The sequence below is a fragment of the Salvelinus alpinus genome, chromosome 6, assembly GCF_045679555.1.
Source record: "Salvelinus alpinus chromosome 6, SLU_Salpinus.1, whole genome shotgun sequence".
Classification (NCBI taxonomy): Eukaryota; Metazoa; Chordata; class Actinopteri; order Salmoniformes; family Salmonidae; genus Salvelinus; species Salvelinus alpinus.
This window is the reverse complement of record NC_092091.1, coordinates 56577651-56592218: the sequence shown is the minus strand read 5'-3', so window position 1 is coordinate 56592218 and position 14568 is coordinate 56577651. Positions and strand designations below refer to the sequence as shown.

At 44.0% G+C, this 14568-nt stretch overlaps 1 long non-coding RNA gene across 1 annotated transcript; it reads left to right on the top strand.

Annotated features, from left to right (window-relative positions):
* The first annotated feature begins 11262 nt into the window (after window positions 1–11262).
* On the top strand, window positions 11263–12581 carry LOC139578946 (uncharacterized). The gene is made up of 2 exons (XR_011675655.1): window positions 11263–11678; window positions 11828–12581. It is a non-coding gene; the product is annotated as an uncharacterized lncRNA (long non-coding RNA).
* The last annotated feature ends 1987 nt before the right edge of the window (window positions 12582–14568 follow it).

Sequence of the window (14568 nt, the reverse complement as noted above, 5' to 3'; positions counted from 1 at the left end):
TTTATCCTATCCTAGGTATTCCTTAAAGAGGTGGGGTTTCAGGTGTCTCCGGAAGGTGGTGATTGACTCCGCTGACCTGGCGTCGTGAGGGAGTTTGTTCCACCATTGGGGTGCCAGAGCAGCGAACAGTTTTGACTGGGCTGAGCGGGAACTGTACTTCCTCAGAGGTAGGGAGGCGAGCAGGCCAGAGGTGGATGAACGCAGTGCCCTTGTTTGGGTGTAGGGCCTGATCAGAGCCTGAAGGTACGGAGGTGCCGTTCCCCTCACAGCTCCGTAGGCAAGCACCATGGTCTTGTAGCGGATGCGAGCTTCAACTGGAAGCCAGTGGAGAGAGCGGAGGAGCGGGGTGACGTGAGAGAACTTGGGAAAGTTGAACACCAGACGGGCTGCGGCGTTCTGGATGAGTTGTAGGGGTTTAATGGCACAGGCAGGGAGCCCAGCCAACAGCGAGTTGCAGTAATCCAGACGGGAGATGACAAGTGCCTGGATTAGGACCTGCGCCGCTTCCTGCGTGAGGCAGGGTCGTACTCTGCGAATGTTGTAGAGCATGAACCTACAGGAACGGGTCACCGCCTTGATGTTAGTTGAGAACGACAGGGTGTTGTCCAGGATCACGCCAAGGTTCTTAGCACTCTGGGAGGAGGACACAATGGAGTTGTCAACCGTGATGGCGAGATCATGGAACGGGCAGTCCTTCCCCGGGAGGAAGAGCAGCTCCGTCTTGCCGAGGTTCAGCTTGAGGTGGTGATCCGTCATCCACACTGATATGTCTGCCAGACATGCAGAGATGCGATTCACCACCTGGTTATCAGAGGGGGGAAAGGAGAAGATTAATTGTGTGTCGTCTGCATAGCAATGATAGGAGAGACCATGTGAGGATATGACAGAGCCAAGTGACTTGGTGTATAGCGAGAATAGGAGAGGGCCTAGAACAGAGCCCTGGGGGACACCAGTGGTGAGAGCACGTGGTGCGGAGACAGATTCTCGCCACGCCACCTGGTAGGAGCGACCTGTCAGGTAGGACGCAATCCAAGCGTGGGCCGCGCCGGAGATGCCCAGCTCGGAGAGGGTGGAGAGGAGGATCTGATGGTTCACAGTATCAAAGGCAGCCGATAGGTCTAGAAGGATGAGAGCAGAGGAGAGAGAGTTAGCTTTAGCAGTGCGGAGCGCCTCCGTGACACAGAGAAGAGCAGTCTCAGTTGAATGACTAGTCTTGAAACCTGACTGATTTGGATCAAGAAGGTCATTCTGAGAGAGATAGCAGGAGAGCTGGCCAAGGACGGCACGTTCAAGAGTTTTGGAGAGAAAAGAAAGAAGGGATACTGGTCTGTAGTTGTTGACATCGGAGGGATCGAGTGTAGGTTTTTTCAGAAGGGGTGCAACTCTCGCTCTCTTGAAGACGGAAGGGACGTAGCCAGCGGTCAAGGATGAGTTGATGAGCGAGGTGAGGTAAGGGAGAAGGTCTCCGGAAATGGTCTGGAGAAGAGAGGAGGGGATAGGGTCAAGCGGGCAGGTTGTTGGGCGGCCGGCCGTCACAAGACGCGAGATTTCATCTGGAGAGAGAGGGGAGAAAGAGGTCAAAGCACAGGGTAGGGCAGTGTGAGCAGAACCAGCGGTGTCGTTTGACTTAGCAAACGAGGATCGGATGTCGTCGACCTTCTTTTCAAAATGGTTGACGAAGTCATCAGCAGAGAGGGAGGAGGGGGGAGGAGGGGGAGGAGGATTCAGGAGGGAGGAGAAGGTGGCAAAGAGCTTCCTAGGGTTAGAGGCAGATGCTTGGAATTTAGAGTGGTAGAAATTGGCTTTAGCAGCAGAGACAGAAGAGGAGAATGTAGAGAGGAGGGAGTGAAAGGATGCCAGGTCCGCAGGGAGGCGAGTTTTCCTCCATTTCCGCTCGGCTGCCCGGAGCCCTGTTCTGTGAGCTCGCAATGAGTCGTCGAGCCACGGAGCAGGAGGGGAGGACCGAGCCGGCCTGGAGGATAGGGGACATAGAGAGTCAAAGGATGCAGAAAGGGAGGAGAGGAGGGTTGAGGAGGCAGAATCAGGAGATAGGTTGGAGAAGGTTTGAGCAGAGGGAAGAGATGATAGGATGGAAGAGGAGAGAGTAGCGGGGGAGAGAGAGCGAAGGTTGGGACGGCGCGATACCATCCGAGTAGGGGCAGTGTGGGAAGTGTTGGATGAGAGCGAGAGGGAAAAGGATACAAGGTAGTGGTCGGAGACTTGGAGGGGAGTTGCAATGAGATTAGTGGAAGAACAGCATCTAGTAAAGATGAGGTCAAGCGTATTGCCTGCCTTGTGAGTAGGGGGGGAAGGTGAGAGGGTGAGGTCAAAAGAGGAGAGGAGTGGAAAGAAGGAGGCAGAGAGGAATGAGTCAAAGGTAGACGTGGGGAGGTTAAAGTCACCCAGAACTGTGAGAGGTGAGCCATCCTCAGGAAAGGAACTTATCAGGGCGTCAAGCTCATTGATGAACTCTCCAAGGGAACCTGGAGGGCGATAAATGATTTTCAGGAAGTCATCAAACTAAATCTCTCGGACGTTCGGTTTCCGTTTTATAAAAATAACACATTTTGGTCATTTTTCCGCAGTCTCGGAAATTCCCACCAGAGGGAAAATAAATAATATTGCAAATGCACAAGCACATTGCAAATGCATGTGGCCTTTTCTCCTAAACGGAAAATATTTTGAAGACGTAATGGACAGTTGGCCCCGAACAAGATGGCGTCGAGGCCTCAACGCTTTTTGAGTTATGGCCATTTTTCTGGGATTAAAGGTCAAAAACGCAGAGTAGGGTGCTAATTTGACCGCTTCACGTCAAAGTACATAAGCATACGGTGTCAGGAAAAAAAGAACCAGCCATTTATCTATCGTAACTTAAGAGAAATCGTACATTGACAAATTGGTCATGTTCACAAAAAGCAGTTAAAAAAATAAAAAGTTACAGATCCAGTTGCAGTGTGTTCAGACGAACATTTTTTAAGTGGGTCTCGAAGCTCTGCCAGAATTCTGTGATTTTATGTGATTTTATGAAATAACACACACTCATTTAACCCTCTGTAAATAAGTCAGTTCTTAACATAAAGACTTAAAACTCAATATTATATAAGAGCCTACCCCAAGGAGGATATGTGTTCACTTTCAGCTTCCTATGTCAACCGGAAGTACCTTCAAATGGTGCCACAGGGTCAGTTTCGAAGGGTTAAAAAGGTCAGATCTGCCTCCCGGGTGGCGCAGTGGTCTAGGGCACTGCATCGCAGTGCTAGCTGCGCCACCAGAGTCTCTGGGTTTGCGCCCAGGCTCTGCCGCAGCCGGCCGCGACCGGGAGGTCCGTTGGCCTAGCGTCGTTAGGGAGGGTTTGGCCGGTAGGGATATCCTTGTCTCATCGCGCTCCAGCGACTCCTGTGGCGGGCCGGGGGCAGTGCGCGCTAGCCAAGGGGGCCATGTGCACGGTGTTTCCTCCGACACATTGGTGCGGCTGGCTTCCGGGTTGGAGGCGCGCTGTGTTAAGAAGCAGTGCGGCTTGGTTGGGTTGTGCTTCGGAGGACACGTGGCTTTCGACCTTCGTCTCTCCTGAGCCCATACGGGAGTTGTAGCGATGAGACAAGATAGTAATTACTAGCGATTGGATACCACGAAGAAAAGGGGATAAAAGGATGGAGTGAAAAAGTACGGTGCTTAAAGACACACAAAGCCTGCAATGGCATTGCCATTATCTCCAGGCCGTGCCGAGTTCAACAAGATGCCCCGCTTGACCGTAGCTAGCTCGGTCTGAGTGCAGCGACAGGGACAAGAAGAAGGACCCAAATGACCCTTTGACCTCAATTTCATATTTTTTTGCTTTTGGGAGACAGAGAGAGAACCGTTAAGGTTAGAAGCACAATTTGACCTCAGGGACGTTCCTAAGGTCCTCCCGATCTGTGCAAGCCTAACATTGACCGTGTGGCATTAACCCTTAATAGTTAAAAGAAGGTGTTTACATCAAACAGTTTACAATGACATGTCTCCCCATAGGAATTAATTGCTTGCTCCCCTAAATTCAACCTGAAGCCTATGTGGGTTAATAATGCCTTATGAACCTGTCTTCGATGACAATCCATCAGGCCACTATGAGGTCTACCTGTGTCGATTCTAAGCTTCCTGGAGCAACCGGAAGTGGTTAAATCACCCTAAAAGTGTTTGCCATACCCAACCTGCAGTTTGAGAGAAATAGTGCATTCAACCCTATGTAAATCAGTGAGTTCTTAACGTATAGACTTAAAACTCAGGATTCTGTAAAAGCCCACTCCAATGAGGATATGTGTTTACTTTCAGCTTCCTGTGCCAACCGGAAGTGCCATAATTGGTGTCAAAAGGGCTGTTTCGAAGGGTTAAAAAAGTCAAATCTTTCCAAAACTTAATATATGTGAATAGGCAACCCTCATGAACTGTAAATCAGTCATTCATCCCATCAGATTTCAAGGAAAAATTTACACACCCACACAGAAAGGATGGAGTGACACACTGAGGGGCTTAGAGGCAGACAGTGCCTGCAATAGTTACTTTTGTTTGAACTTTTAAAGAACCGTCAGACCTAGAGTTCTGAAACTTTACAAACCTGTTCTAGAGCTCAGGTCGATTAAGCACGGTGAGTTATGTGGCTCTAGAAGGTTCTCGGACCGATAAAAAGCCTCGGTGCATTTGCATTGACTTCAATTCATTTTGAGCATTACAAAATGGTGACATTTAGAAAAGTCCCAGAGTTGCAAGACTAGATGCATTGAAACCGGCTCGGCCAATAGAGACGGACCCCGACATTTCTGTCCGATAGCTCATTCAAGGACCCCGTAGCAAGGCATGGAAAAAAGTGGAATTTCAGCACCAATTAAGGTTTTGCTCGGGCACCGAATGACCTATCGAGCCGAAACTTTGGATTCGAGGTTGCCTCACATAGGGCTAAACATAATATGAAAACTGGACCCGCAGCTAGAACATAACTACGTATTATTTGTTTTATTATGGTTTAAATGGAAGGCGCTGTGAATTTTGGGCCTGCTCTGAAATATGTGATAGTTGGCTTCTAAACGAGTTGGAAAAAGTGAGTTTGGAGTCAGATGGTATCAGTTTGGTGTCTGAAAATATCTAATTGGCTGATGGACACTGACTTGCTAGTTGACTTTTGTGCATTTGCAATATGTTTCAACAGTGAAAAACCACCAAAATAGCATTCTGAAATCACCACTAAAAATGACATCACCATAGCCGTGCCGAGTTCAACGAGATGCCCCGCTTGACCGTAGCTTGCTCGGTCTGAGCGCAGCGACAGTGACAAGAAGATGACCCTTGACCTACATTTCAAGTCTTTTGCTTTTGGGAGACAGAGAGAGAACTGTTAAGGTTTAGAAGCACAATTTGACCTCAGGAACGTTCCTAAGGTCTCTGTGCAAGCCTAACCTTGACCGTGTGGCATTAACCCTTAACAGTTAAAAGAAGGTGTTTACATCAAACAGTTTACAATGACATCTCACCCCATTGGAACACATTGCCCGCACCTCTAAATTCAACCTGAAGCCTATGTGGGTTATGAATGTCTTATGAACCTGTCTTCAATGACAATCCATCAAGCCACTATGAGGTCTACCTGTGTTGATTCTAAGCTTCCTGGAGCAACCGGAAGTGATAAAATCACCCTAAAGGTGTTTTGCCATACCCAACCAGCAGTTTGTGATATATAGTGCATTCAACCCTGTGTAAATCAGTCAGTTCTTAACGTATAGACTTAAAACTCAGGATTCTGTAAAAACATACCCCGATCAGGATATGTATTTACTTATAGCTTCCTGTGCCAACCGGAAGTGCCTTAAAATGGGGTCATAGGTGCTGCTTCGAAAGTTTAAAAAAGTCAGATCTTTCCAAAACTTTAAATGTGTGAATCGGTCAACCCTCATGAACTGTAAATCAGTAATTTCGCTAAACAGATGTCGAAGAAAAGCTCTCTTACACACACACACACACACACACACACACACACACACACACACACACACACACACACACACACACACACACACACACACACACACACACACACACACACACACACACACACACACACACACACACACACACACACACACAGCAAGGACGGAGTGAAAAAGTATGGTGCTTAAAGACACACAGAGCCTTAAATGCTTTTAGGGGGGATCCAGACTTCCATACCCGCTCTGGGAGCGCTATACTACCGCCCCAAATCAATGGGTGCTGGCCTGAGTGATTTATGGAGGTTTTCAAAAAATATTCTAAGTCCAAACTTTTCATGCACCTGGTATTTTTTTGGGGTTACCAGGCGTCATTTTTCAAAACGGTTGAAATTGCTTTTAGGGGGCATCCAGAGTGTCACATGACCGGATGAGGTAACTATTCTTGTTCTTCTTGTAACTTTCCGGTAGGCTAGAAGCTTTCCGGTGTTTTGCTGCTCGACACAGGTCGACGCAGGTATTGCACTTGATTTATCGTTATCGTAACCGTAGGTGCAGCCAAGTGGAAATACGAAAGCTTTCTAGCTATTTCGCACTGACGGTAATTTGAACACAAGAACGTTTCTAGTGAAAAGGTGCTTACACTCAGAGCCATGTATTTACACTCAGCCACCCTAGCCTTATTACGGGTTAACGTTTTGGTAATTTTGGTTGGCCAACAAAATGTAAGACTACAATGACTGCATACGTTTCCCCAAATGTTATACGAAAAAAATATGTTTTGTTATTGATGGACAATGGCAAGGCTGCCAGTGGTCCCGTGTGGCTCAGTTGGTAGAGCATGGCGCTTGCAACGCCAGGGTTGTGGGTTCATTCCCCACGGGGGGACCAGGATGAATATGTATGAACTTTCTCTGGATAAGAGCGTCTCCTAAATGACTTAAAATGTAAAATGTATTTTCAGTTACATTCTGGTCAATAAAAATGGTTTACACGTTTGTTTTTTAAGAAATACATGGAACTACAACCGAATAAAACACCATTAGCCATCATGCATTGCATGATTCATTCTATACTGAAGTCTGTTCAGAAAAATCGAAAACAGTACATATAGGCATAAAAACACAATGTTTTAATAGGGATTAAATAAAGACAATATATATATCACCTCTTATGGTTATATGGTAAAAAAAAAGACAAAATATCTATATATTCATAACGTAAAATAAATAAATACAGGCGATCGCGTCTATGGTTGTTGCAACGGCTTGTGTGTCGCCAACTGGTTAAATTCGTGTCTTTTCGCACGAATTAAGTAGCACAGAAATTCGTGTATTTTCGCACGAATTAAGTAGCACAGAAATTCGTGTATTTTCAAACGAATTGAACCACCCCAAAACACCCCAAAAATGCACAAAAACGCACGAAATCTGCTGAAATACATTTTGTACATATATGCGCGAATTGAATGTGAGGCTGGGCTGCATTATAGGACATCACATGAATCTATAACCAAGACCTTAAAGCTATCAAGCTGTCAAGATCACCTTGCCATGCAAACCGTTGTACCAGCACAAAAGATAAATCGACATAGAGAAAAAGGTCAAGGGTAGGCTATGAACCAATACATTTTTTTGGCCAACTTTTTGCGACTTTTTTTTTAGGCCTATATGTGAAAGTATTGCAGGAGAACTGCCTGTATGTTATTTCCGGCAATGGCCTAGACGTAGTCATGATTGAGGTAGGCCCAATGTATTTAAAAGTACCTTACATCTTACCAGGGGTGCAACTTTTACTGGGGACTGGGGGGGACATGACCCCCCCCATATCTGAAATTGCATTTCTGTTCCCCCGTCCCATTTTATCATTGCACTGTGATACAAAACACGGCCCCAGTGCACTTTAGGACCATACAGACACCTCTGAGCAGTCGGGTAGTCTGTTTTCCAGTTTCAACAGGCTTGATTTAGGACTGCGGACAGGCTGTGTGAAGGCAAAGCTTCTGAAAGGCTGGCGTATAGGATAGGACGAGCACGGGAAAGATGAACAGAGGCAGCTGCTGTCTGTGTTGAGCTTTTTCTCCAAGTTGTAAAAGCAAGCAGAGCAGAAACTGGCTACTCATTAGTTGACTGATCTAGCTGGCAAGGTAACTGTTGTTTGACAGAAAAAAAGTATTTATTCCCAGTGAATTAACTATTAGCAGCTAGTAGCTACCACAGCCAGTTCAGCTCTAGCTATCCTCTAGCTATCTGTCAGGTAGCAGTATCTAATTGCTGTTGTGTGTATAGAAATTCGTTTTTTAGCCTTTGTTTTGTCCTGTATCCACAGAAGTACATTTTGTAATGTACCATTGTACCATTAGCTAGAGCTAGCCAAAAGTTGACTAATGTTAACTAGCTAGCTCACTAACTTTATCTATTATTTTTGCCTCAATTACACTAGACCTAAATCAAACAATGAAACCAGCGGCCAAATGATTGAAGACCGATATATTCTGACATTTCTTCATTATAATGTGAGATTTATTAGTCAGTATAGCAATGTAACGTTATTGATCTGTCAGTTTCCCTAGCTAACTCACTACTTTTCACACTGACACGGTATAAACAGCTCTACAGGCTTCACTGTCATGGTACACAGTCTGCACACAACACTATGCTCATCATGTCTTAGGAGAATCAGGACATATTTGCATATGTTATGATCTTGTGAAGGCTGGCTGAATTCTGTCAAAGAGTATGTTCTTTTATCTGTCTACAGGTTCCCCCTGTTTTTGTTTGCTTGACTAACTTTTCAAATCACCTAGCAGTGCTATTTGTAGAGTTAGCTCCAGGAAAATGTCGCAATTCTTCAGCCAAAAACAAGCAACAAGTTGTAAACGATACTGTTGGTGCTTCCTGTTGTCATGTATTTTTTAATTATAGCCGAGTGTCAAAACACCAGTTTTAAATGTCCAAATTCATTGTCAATATGCTGAAATAAGTTGTGATATGTTGAAGACCAAGATATAAAAATGACTCCCTACACAAGTCACACTTGCCCCATTGAAGCATGGGCATTATGTTCATGACATTGTCAGCTTACCCGTCTATAAGCCAACACAAAACACTGTTTTCCATAAACCAATTTTGCATAGTATATACATAATCGGATGCAACTTATCTCCATGAGAATTTTTCCCCAAGTGATCAATATTCATTTTGGGAGATATACTGTACAAAACACATAGACCCCCCATCTCTTGTCACACACACACACACCTATATTACAGTACATCCTACCATATATTCACCCACTCAAAAAGACAGCCAAAAGATCGTTACATTTCCAGTGTGTTATCACTATGGTTTCAACCATCTAAAAGCACAACCAAATTTCAATGGAAAAACAATGTCTGATTTTTGGTTTAGTTGTCACCCAAATGTCTATCTATCACTGTGCTTTCAACCATTTAAAGGCACAGCAAAGTTCAAATGGGACAGATTAATGTGTTATCACTGCCATTCCCAGCTGTGTTTATTGTATTTCCTCTTACTGACAGAGTTGTAAAACTCCCCTGTGATGGGGTAAATGGTTGAGAATGCTGTGTGCGTCTCAACATTGAGACTGTTGTAGCATGAGAATAAAAAAACGTGTGAGTTTTGAGGGTGTACAAATTTTCACCGTGTCATAGTGACATAGTATCTGGAAATCAGAAGACTGTAGGGAACTGTTGTTGTTCTAGAAAAACCCACCCATAGACCAAGAAAAGAGACCGCTTTAGTGCCCTCAGTAGGTCGGAATGACCTTGCTTAACTGCTAAATAGTTTAACTAGCTAACATGACCATTGCAAAATATGTTTCTAACCTCAAGGGTCTTTCCTGGTTAAATTAAGGTTAAGTGGATGAAATAACTCAAATCGGTAATGAGTCAATGTAATAAACAGTTTACTGGCAACAGTTTACTGTGTGACTGTCTTGGATGTTCAAGTGCTGGTGGTATTAACTTCAAGATTCTCTAGGTTCAAGTTATACTTACTTATATTACTTAGTCCTCTTCGTCCCGGGTGGGACATAAAGCCGCAAACAGTCTTCTACCCACTGGAGCCTTTGACCTCAGCTTGCGCATGATATTCTCCATAAACCCCATCATCATCTACTTTATCTACAGCTCTGAGATCAACTCACTGTCTCAAATATCACAGTTGTTCTCTGATCACATAGCAATGTAGCAAATGAAAGTCCTGATGTGAAGGTTAGGAAACAAGTGATAGGACTGGTAGCGCTATGAATATGTCTGTATACACCCTGAAATTAAGTTCACGTGGTAATAAAGATTACCTGAGCATATTATTATTCCTCTGTTAATTGCACTTTCAATGATAGGGCATTATTGGCAAAAAGCACAATCCTTTAAAGGGACAATCTGCAGTTCAAACAATAACAAAGTGGGTACACCACAACTAGTTTGGTAAACAGGTGAGGCATGGGGCTGGAGAAATGAAACCATTGTCAAATTAGACATTAACATATCAGATAACCACATCATATGACATAGCAATTGATTCTCCTTGCCACGGCACTATCAATTTATTGCAATACTGCCCTAACAAAATGCCCCTTTCAGGTCAAGGGGAATTTAGAGAATAAGGATGATGAGGTCACCTGCATCAGCAGATGTTAACAAGTCGTTTACATCTTAGAGCTCTACAGTAGATGGCGCTAAACTGCCATAAGTGTTGGTACAGTCCTGCAGAATCAAAGAAGCTAATGATTCAAAGAATCAAATATGCTGAAAAGCCTCTATATATTTATGACAGTGCTGTGAACAAACCTACCTCCAATGTAGGTCCCATCCTTTTCATTCTACAGAGGAAATATATAATATCTGTTGTTTATGTGTCCCAGTGGGCACTAATACACATTAAAGTGAACATAGAGAAGACTTGTAGATGAGATAATGTGATTCTGCCTTCCTCTTATACCATACATGCACTGTACACCGAGAAGACACAAAATTATTCAGCTTTTGCACCAGTTTTTTGTGGGGGAAATTAAAAAGGCCTAGAAGGTAAAGTCACGTTTGAGATAAAGAATATACAGAGGAAATTGAAGACAGTTTCATGTTTGAGCATTTGTTATGTTTTATTTATGTCTTCATGTAAATAAACCAGGTATAACACCTAAAAAATCTGGCTCTGGTAGCCAAGTCATTTTTTTGGACATCTCTCAGCATCAGAGACCTCACCATTGTCAAGGCTTTGGGTAACTGGTGAAAAGGAGTCGGGTGCAGGAGAGCTGAGATGCGTGGACAAGGTTTTTAATACACAAAAAAACACCAGTATAGAAACAATACAACGGTGCGTGAAATATACCGGTACCACGAAAATTACACGGGTGCATATTACAAAACCCGGCAACAAAATACCAGCCGCCAGATACAGCCATCAACATAGAACAAACACGCACAATTACATGTGGGAAACAGAGGGTTAAATAATGAACATGTAATGGGGGGATTGAAACCAGGTGTGAAAAACCCACAGACTAAACAAATGGAAAATGAAAAGTGGATCGGCGATGGCTAGAAGACCGGTGACGTCGACCGCCGAGCGCCGCCAGAACAAGGAGAGGGACCGTCCTCGGCGGAAGTCGTGACAACCATCAACACCTCCTGACTTTATTGGTTGTATATCTGATTTACATATAGATCAGTCTTTGCCCACGTTTTCCATTTAGATGTATATGGTGAGTGTGTTATTATTTAAATAGTATATACAAAAAAACACCAATTGTGTAGGTTTTAGTACTACACAATGACAACCTTGATGGTCATCCTATTCTGTGGTAGTTTGGTTATTTTTGTATATCTGCCTGTTTCTCCTCTTGTTTTGCAGTTGGAGTCCCAGCTCCCTACATTAGGAGCCCCAGGTCAGCTGTTAGTCCATCAGTTACTGAAAGCTGTTCAGTGGTGTGTTCTGTGGAGAACTGAAAAGACGTTACCCTGGCCTGGTACAAAGGAGAGGGAAGACTGGATAACACAAATAGTCACACACACACACACCAACTGGTTTCTCCCTCTGGAGAAAAAGGAAGAGGATAATGATACCTACAGTTGTGTGGCTGCTAAACCTGTCAGTAACCAGACAATCAAACTCAGCATTGAGGGGCACTGTCTGCAATGTGCAGGTATAACAATAATCTATTGAATTAACATACTTGATGTGCTTTGAATACCCACAATTTGATTTCTGTACATGTATGCTCTCCATCTTCCTTACTCCCTCTCTACTTCTCTCTTTCCACTGCCATTTGTCTCTCTGATTCCCGTGAATCAGCCTGAGTTGGTGGTGCAATGAGTCATGTCTTCTCTGGTGGGTGTGGCCACAATTGTTCTGTTGGTGTCATGCCGGCTCCCGCTCTTCCCCTCGGGCGCCAGGCTCCCCAGGATTGCGCACTCCTGCCACCATCATTACGCACACCTGCCCCACCTCTCACCTCTGTCATTACCTTCCCTATATCTTTCTGGTTCCCCGCTCTGTTCCCTGCTTCAGCATTGATTGTCATATGTCCTTGTTTATCCGTGTGCTGACGCTGTTCCTGTCTTGTTCTATGTCTGTTCCCAATTAAACGTTTGACTCTCCATACCTACTTCTCATCTCCGGCGTCATGACTTTTACACAGAAGAGGACCTCAGACCTGACTTTCTGGGACATCACTTTTTTTTGCGTTCTCATTAGAATTGTATGTTCCCCAAAAAATGACAGTAACAAACTTTATATCTAAGGCTTTAGCAGTCTTCTACATGTCTTCTGTGACACCTCTTCTTCTATGTGCTTTGGTAGTCTGTCCTCTTCAACTGTCTCAGACACTAGAGGGAGCCATTGTATAACATGAGATACTCTTTAGCGACTCTGAAAGATCTTATGGAGAGACTAGTATTCAATGAATCATGAGTCTGAATTCATTATTAATTATTATTATGCACCACTGTGACATACTAAGCCTAGTCCATGACTACAATGCACGGTCAACGGAGAATCTCCATCGAAATAGCTTTTTACTCCAGGACTAGACGTAATCTGTGTCCAGGAAAACGGCCTTGAATGTCTCCTATCCCGCTTCTTTGCTTTGTATACTTGCATTTGTGCAAATAAATGGCAACAAAATTGTTAACAATTTTTTATTGTTCTTAGTGATGTGTGATGGTTATGGTCAATCCATTTGAAATTAAATAACATTTCAGGCCTGTAGGGGGACCAACTACAACCAACCTGCTGCTGTTTTCACTTGTTATTCACTCAGCCCACCATAAGTCATCCCTGTCATGTGCATTGTCGCATGACTTGGGACATATTATCCCTCCTCATCTGCTGTTGTCTGACAAAGACTTCCTTTGATCTCTCAACAATTTTCCAAAGTGGACAAAGGTTTACCGGTACATTCTTACTTGCCAAACACACATCCTCACACAATATCAACAGAGTGATATGTGTTAGTATTCTGCATCTGGCTGGTATAAGGCTAATCAATGTAATTGCAAAAACAGCCATTATATTAGTCTAATTTCTATATATAATATCCAGTATGTGGTACAAAATAGAAACACTACAGTATGAACAAAGTTTTTGGTAGCCAGTTATCAGAGTCAGTAAGATTTTCAGAGGAATGAGGCAGCAATACTACAAGTCCATACATGTTCATAAGATGAACAGGTTCAGCCAGTCAGTTAAAGTTGATGGCAGCTTTCTTTAAAAAGTAAATAAGCGATCTTGCTTTAGGGTGTGTATGTGTACATATTGTACATGTATAGTAGCTGCGAAATATCCCAAGGTTTAAAGTTCTGTTCCTGAGAAACCTGATTACAAGACAAATTACAAGGCATATGCAAAAAAAATCTAATATTGGTACACTTAATTGCAGTATGTGCATAATGGGCGGTATTCGGACTTCAGAGCAAAACCTTTTGGTGTTTTGTAACATGTCTCTAACCATTCATCAAATGGCCGCTGCAGAGTTTGGATTGATTGATTGGCTGATTTTATTTGTCATAAAAAATGTTTAAAAACCCTACATGACCAGAAGTATGTGGACAACTGCTTGTCGAACATCTCATTCCAAAATCATGGGCATTAATATGGAGTTGGTCCCCCCTTTGCTGCTATAACAGCCTCCACTCTTATGGGAAGGCTTTCCACGAGATGTTGGAACATTGCTACGGGGATTAGCTTCCATTCAGCCACAACAGCATTGTGTTGGGCGATTAGGCCTGGCTGGCAGTCGACATTCCAATTCATCCCAAAGGTGTTCGATGGGGTTGAGGTCAGGGCTCTGTGCAGGCCAGTCAAGTTCTTCCACACCAATCTTGACAAAACATTTCTATATGGACCTCGCTTGCGTTGCTTACGGGGGCAATGTCATGCTGAAACAGGAAAGGGCCTTCCCTGAACTGTTATCACAAAGTTGGAAGCACAGAATCATCTAGAATGTCATTGTATGCTGTAGCGTTCCCTTCACTGGAACTAAGGGGCCTAGCCCAAACCATGAACAGCTCCAGACCATTATTCCTCCTCCACCAAACTTTACAGTTGGCACTATGCATTCGAGCAGGTAGCGCTCTCCTGGCATCCGCCAAACC